Source organism: Tamandua tetradactyla, chromosome 1 (assembly GCF_023851605.1).
Source record: "Tamandua tetradactyla isolate mTamTet1 chromosome 1, mTamTet1.pri, whole genome shotgun sequence".
NCBI classification, from domain to species: domain Eukaryota; kingdom Metazoa; phylum Chordata; class Mammalia; order Pilosa; family Myrmecophagidae; genus Tamandua; species Tamandua tetradactyla.
This window is the reverse complement of record NC_135327.1, coordinates 14769834-14776192: the sequence shown is the minus strand read 5'-3', so window position 1 is coordinate 14776192 and position 6359 is coordinate 14769834. Positions and strand designations below refer to the sequence as shown.

Here is a 6359-nt window from a genome sequence, read left to right as displayed (position 1 = left end):
GCAACTTTTCCAGACCCCGGGCCATGCTGTCCACACAAAGACTTCAGAGCCTGTCCTCCACCAAATGCTCTCTCCTTTCTGTGCGTCCCAAAACCAGATTCCTCAGTTCAGTCCTAAACCTGTGTGTTCATCCTTCCCTCCTCAACTCTACTCGGTCATACCACCCGCACCAGACTCACAAACCAGGGCCAAACTCTTCATCTTCCCCACTCATGGCAACAACCATCCTTTCTCCTCCTCCTGGGTCCTCTTAGTGGGTAGACACACTTGCTTTACCTGCTACATGAGGAAAGACATTCTCCTTTGACCTCTTGTTCCTCTCTTGCTCCTGTCCTCTCTCTCTCTATCCATCCACAGAAAAGCTGGTGAAGGAACCTTAACTCTGATTGCTTCTGTTCCTGCTCCCATCCCATTCCATCCTTTGCAACGGACTGTACTTCCCTGAGCACACCATGGTTCTCAAGTAGGCCCTCCATTGGCCTCCTGCTGCCAAATCCCATCACCCTTTCTGCCTCCTCATCTCCACTGATCCATGAGGGATCCTGATTATGGGTGCCCCCTTCTGCTTTCCTCAGGACTCTGGGTGCTTCTCTTTTTTTCTCCTATCCCTCTAGCTGTTCCTCCTCTGCAGCCTTTTCCTCCATCCACCCCCTCAGGTGGGTGGATGATCCCCAGGGATCCTCCTTTTTTGCCTTCTGCCTGCTCCCCAAGGGAGGTTCCTCCTCTCCCAGGACATTTCCTCCATTTATTGCCCTTCTTAGACATAGATCTCTGTCCTCAACTGGGACCAGCACATCCATGTACCTGAGAGGGAAGTGGGATATAGGCCCCTTATGAACATCTGCATTCTCCCTTCCCTACCATGATGTTTTTCTCTAGCAACCTCCTCACCAACCCAACTCCCCACCCCTGGTCTAAAGGGAACAAGTCAGGGACATGCTCTTTGCCACACACAGTCTCCTCATAGGATTGCCAGGAGGGTCCTGGGGACCCTCTTCTGCTCTCAGGAGACCATTACCAGCTCCCCAAGCCTCCTGGACCTGCAATCTCCAGCCCTGTCTGCTCTTAGCTAACTCCACCAGGCTGCCCCAGCTACCTTTCTAAATCTCCCATCTGGAAGCTTACCCTTCACTGGCCTAACCTCTGCTCAGCTGGCTACCCCCTACTCTCCTGGACCACTAATTGGTCCAGCTTCAAGGATTTTCTGGATCAGGCCAAACTCTCTAACCTCAGCTCTCTTGGTGACATCTCCTTCTGTCCCATCTCTAGACACAAGGACTAATGACGCAGACACAGATAGAGATGCAGTGTCTGGGAAGCACAGGCTGTATCCCACCTTCAGATCATTGCTCAAGCTGGTCTTTGGCCAGGAATGCCCTTTCATTTGGTCTTCCTGGCACACAAGCTCGCGTGGCTCAGATGTTGCATTTTTTTGATGAAGTCCCCTTGATAGTGACATTTTATCCGTGAGGATGGGCCCGGGAACTGCCAGGTACATGTGTGTGTTTGGGGGTCTTTCTTTCCCACTGGACCACGAGCACCTTGAGGGCAGGGTCTGTTACCTGAGTTCCCTCTGGGTCTCAGCACAGAGGAGGGTTTGAGCAATGTTTGTAGTTGGAGAGGAGGATAGACGGACAGGCAGAAGGTATGTCTGTCTATGGGTATCTTCTCTTTCTCCCACTCCCTGTCTCTTTTCCCCTTTTCTGCTTCATCTCTCATTCTCCTCCTTTGAGAAACTAATTTATTTATTTATTTATTTATTTATTTTAAAAGGAGATGAAGGAGAAAGGACAGCACAAGCAGCTCAGGAGGAAAGACAGGAAGGGAGCTCTGGACATACCGCTGCAGTTAAAGAAAAGGAGCAAGCCTGGAGAGCAGGAAAAAGCTGTCTGTCAGTTCACATCGCAATTGAGGGAGGGGTGCACCGTTCCTGGAAGTACTGCAATACCAAGTCGATGCGTGGAGTGGACGGAGCAAGCTCCTATTCCATCTCCTTGCTCCAAAAATCCATTTAATATGTTGTCCTCGGATAGAGGATCTGATATCAGTATCAGATATTAAACTGATAAGAACAGATACTACACTTGATCTTAGCCAAAAGGCCGAGAAGTGATAGAGAAACTAATTTTTAATTATGCAAGTGGTAATAAACACATTCAACTTCAAAACTTTTTAAATCATTGCAGGAAGGGCTAAACTTCCCTTGAAACCTCATTCCGAAATCCTAGTTTCCAGCTTGTCTTCCTCCATGGATCCACAGTTATTAGATTGGTGCGAATTATTGTGATACATTGATGATAGATGATAGAAAGGAAGATAGAGACAGAGAGCTAGAAGGAAAGAAAGGAAACATGGTTTTCTTCTTTTGGGCTTGATTATTGTAGTTTTAACACAAATGTTACCGCGGTGTGCCTGTGGCTTTGCAATGGGCTTCTTCACTAAACCATGCGACTTGGGCCTCTTTCCACGTCCGAGCTTTCAGATGCATCTCCAGCTTTTCCCTGCTGCACTGTGCAGCGGACAGATGCACCGTGGTTGATGTAGACATCTCCTGCTCATGAGCTTTTAGGTTGTCTGTACTTTTTGGCCATTAGAGAAGGTTGTAGTAGCTTTTGTGCACAGACCTCTTTCTGCATCTCAACCTTCTCGGGTCCCCAGAGTTTGACCTCAGGCCCGTGGTATGCCTCTTCCTTTCTGTCTGTCTGTCTGTCTGTGTGTGCACACATCTGCTTCTCTGGATCCCTGTACTCTTCTTCCTTTCCCCATTCTCTCCCTTATTGCTGCAGACTCACTCTAGACTTGGTCCTTACTCTGTGTCACAACCATGTTTGTGTAAGCGTGTCTCATCGAGGGTCACACCGGTGGGTTTCTCTTTATCTGGAGTTTTTCTCCTTCTAATTCTCATTCTCCAGGTGACTTCAAACCTTTGTGCACCCACCTACCCTCCCATCCTTTCGTCCACCCCCGCTAGCCACCGAGCATCTTCCAGGGGCCGGAGCCTGGGATGGCACACGAGTGTGAGTCTATGTGTGCTCCCCCTCCCCTGTGTCTGCCTGTCTGTGTGTCTGTTTCCCTGGGCCCCAAACCCCTTCCCTTCCTCTCACCTCCTCTGTCTTCATCTTGCTCAGCCACATTTCCTCCTTTTCTCCCGAGGAGCCTTATTGAATTTGCTCTGCCTGTGTGTAGTTCTTGCTCTCTGTGTGTGTGTACGTGTGAGTGCCTGCTGCCCTTCCTCGTGCTCCTTCTCCCTTTCTGGGGTTGTGGAATTTTGCTCTTTCTCTGTGCCCCACTGCGTGTGCGGCTCAGTGTATGTACACATATGCACACGCAAGCAGGCGTCCCTCCCCCTGAGGCACGGCCGGGGCTGGCTCCCACCCTCTCTTTTACCCTCATGGACTATTCGTCCTCTGAGCACCCATCCATCCATCTATAGCAGGCTTAGTGGGCTCTGGCCAGGGTCTGTCCGTCCGTCCTGCTATTCTTGTTTTCTTTCCCCTGCTCTCACTGCTCATACATTCCCCCAGATGAGCTCATCCCACCCTCTGTGCCGACATTTCCCCAACTGCTCCTGCAGCTAAGACCCCCTTGTTTTCTCTCTCTCAAGTCATAGTCTTTGAGCCAGTGTTGGCTGGATCCCTCCACAGGAGTCTTAAATCCACTGCATCATCTTCACACCCGGAACGTGTTTCTCTGCCATTCTCATTAGTGCTGAGTCTCACTGCCCACCGGGGCTGCAGCCAGGAGCCCAAGTCATCTCTGACTCCCGCTTCTGCCGCCTGCAGCCCATCTGTCCCCACTTCCTGCTTAGTCTCTCTCCAAGGGAGTGCTCAGAGATCCCTCTCACCCCAATGCCTTCACCCCCAGCCCCTGGCCAGGCTACACCACCTACAAACCACTGAAGAGGCCTTCTCCTTGGGCCTCCAACCTCCCCTCTCACCCCCTCTCTTCATCTTTCATCTTCTCGAGGGGTCATGAGTCATCTTTGCTCAGAGTAAAAGCTTATATCCTCACCTTGGCCCACAAACCTTTCACTGCCTATCTCCCTCTGCCTCCATCTCCTACGCCCCCACCCCTGGCCCTGCTTACCCTACCCCAGCCACACTGGCCCCCCCACTGTTCCTGGAACATGATGGACACAAGGGCTGTCACCCATGGGTGTTGACAGTGCAGCCTGAAAGGGGGCCCCTGGCCACGCATGTGAGCAGAGGCTGGAATCCAGCCCATGTGCTGTTCTTGAAGGGGATGTCTCTTCTTGTAAGAAAAGTAGCCTTTTTCTTTGGAATACATAGATATGATAGCCTTTTAAACATCTTTGCCTGTTGGTTCCATCACCTCTGTTGTTTCTGAATCCGTCTCTATTTACTGATATTTCTCCTAGAAAAATTATGGGTCAAATTGTCCTTTTTCTTGACCTGTCTAAGAATGTTTGATGGAATGCTGGACATTACATTGTTGAGGATCTGGGCTTTTGTTTCTTCCTTTAATTACTTTGATGCTTTTAAGACTCTCTCTTTTTTTTTTTTTAAGGCTTTTTTAGTGGGGGGTCCACAATAGCCTTCTCTCATGGGATAGTTCATTCCTTCTACTAAGGCATGATTGAAGGCCCCAGGTGACCACTGAGGACTCAAGTTTTGAACAAGCAAAGCCTGAGGGTTTCCCACTCAGTGGGAACTGGACACCTCTCTGTTTCCCTTTGCCTGGACTTTTGGAGTTTTGCCCTACACATACAGCCTTGTACTCAGCAAGGAGCATTTTGTCTTTAGGTGGGTTTTTAAGCTCTTTTTCTGTGTGGCTGTCTCCATCCAGGTCCTCTGCCTCTCAACCTACGGCGACATCACTCCATTAGCTGTGGCAGAGGCACTGACAGTCATGATGCCACCTCGCAGCCTTTGCACTTGCTCTTTCTGCTGCTGGTACATTTCCCCAGAGATCCATGATGCTAACTCTCACTTCACAAGAGTTTGCTCACATGTGACCTTCTCAGTGACCCTTCCCTCTCTACCCTATTTAGAATTGAACCCTGCAACTCCTAATCCCCACTAACCTGTGTATTTTTCTCTGTAATATATTTACTTCTTTATTCTGCTCATTACCTGTCTTCTTCCACTAGCATAAAAGCTTGACAAGAACAGGGAATTTGGGCTGTTTGTTCACTGCTGCATCCCCAGTGGGTAGTGGGGATGGACTACCGTGGCTACTGGGGCTCATACAGGATTTAAATTAAGGTGGGGCTCTGTCGGTGTCTAACGCATCCTGGAGGAGCTGCTGGTGCCGGCCAAGGCCAGGGTGTGGAAGTGGGTGGAAGGCCTGGCCAGGCCCTAAAGAGCTCACTGTGCATTCACCCCGTGCTAACAATCTCATTCTCTCCTGTTCCCACTGCCTCTCACACTAGGCAATGTCTGGTCTCCTTGGCCCTAGCCCAGACTACAACCTTCTGACTCCTGACGCCCAGCTCTACAGTTTCCACCTCCATCCAATGCTCTCTGAACCTCCCTACCTGTGATCTAATCCCTTCTCCACTCTGAGACCAAAAGGCTTCTTTCTAAGCTCGGCCTTTCCATGTGGCTTCCTTTTCTAATAACTTCCAGGGCTCCCCATGTCCCCTAGGACAAACTCCTTAACTTGGTGTGTCATCTTTTACTACATGACAAAGAACTCCAAAGCAGCTTAAAACAGCAAACATCTATTCTCTCGCAGATTCTGAGGGTTAGAAATCCGGGAAAAGCCTGGTTGACTTGTTCTTGCTCAGGGTCTCTCCCCGGGTGTAGCCAAGCTGTTGGCTGGGTCTGCACTCACCTGTGGGGTTGACTGGAGCTGGAGGGACCACTTCCAAGATGGCGCCCTCACACAGCTGCTGGCTGAGGCCCCACTTAGCTCCTCACTGCTCGGGCTCTCCACAGGGTGGCCCGAATGTCCTCAGAGCATGGCGGTTGGCTTCCCCCAGAGTGAGGGATCTGAGGGGGAGGAGGAGAGGAGGGGAAGGAAGCAGGGAGCTGCAGTGCCTTTTATGACCCAGTTTCTGAAATCCCACACAGTTACTTCTGCTTGATTCTATCATTAGAAGAGAGTCTCTAGATCCAGCCCACACTCAGGGGAGGGAATCAGGCTCTGCCTCTCTCTCTCTCTTTTTTTTCTTTTTTTAACTAATAGTTGACAACCTTATTTTCACATTTCATAATACAAAGGAAAATTTTTTTTTTGTCCCACGACTCCCCTCCAAAGCTATGCTCTCTTTGATAGGAAGAGGGGACGAGTCTTCCTTGTCATGCTGTTAGAAAACACCCAAAGTCACAGCACCAATCTCCTGGTGAAGTAAAACAAGTCATGTAAAACTGAGTTAATGAGGTGCCTCTCTGTCC

The 6359-nt window shown here is 49.9% G+C and overlaps 1 non-coding gene across 1 annotated transcript; it reads right to left on the bottom strand.

The window, feature by feature from the left end:
• Positions 1 to 1914: 1914 nt before the first annotated feature.
• On the bottom strand, positions 1915 to 2114 carry LOC143653873 (U2 spliceosomal RNA). Its single transcript, XR_013161580.1, has one exon. It is a non-coding gene; the product is annotated as a U2 spliceosomal RNA (small nuclear RNA).
• Between the last annotated feature and the right edge of the window lie 4245 nt (positions 2115 to 6359).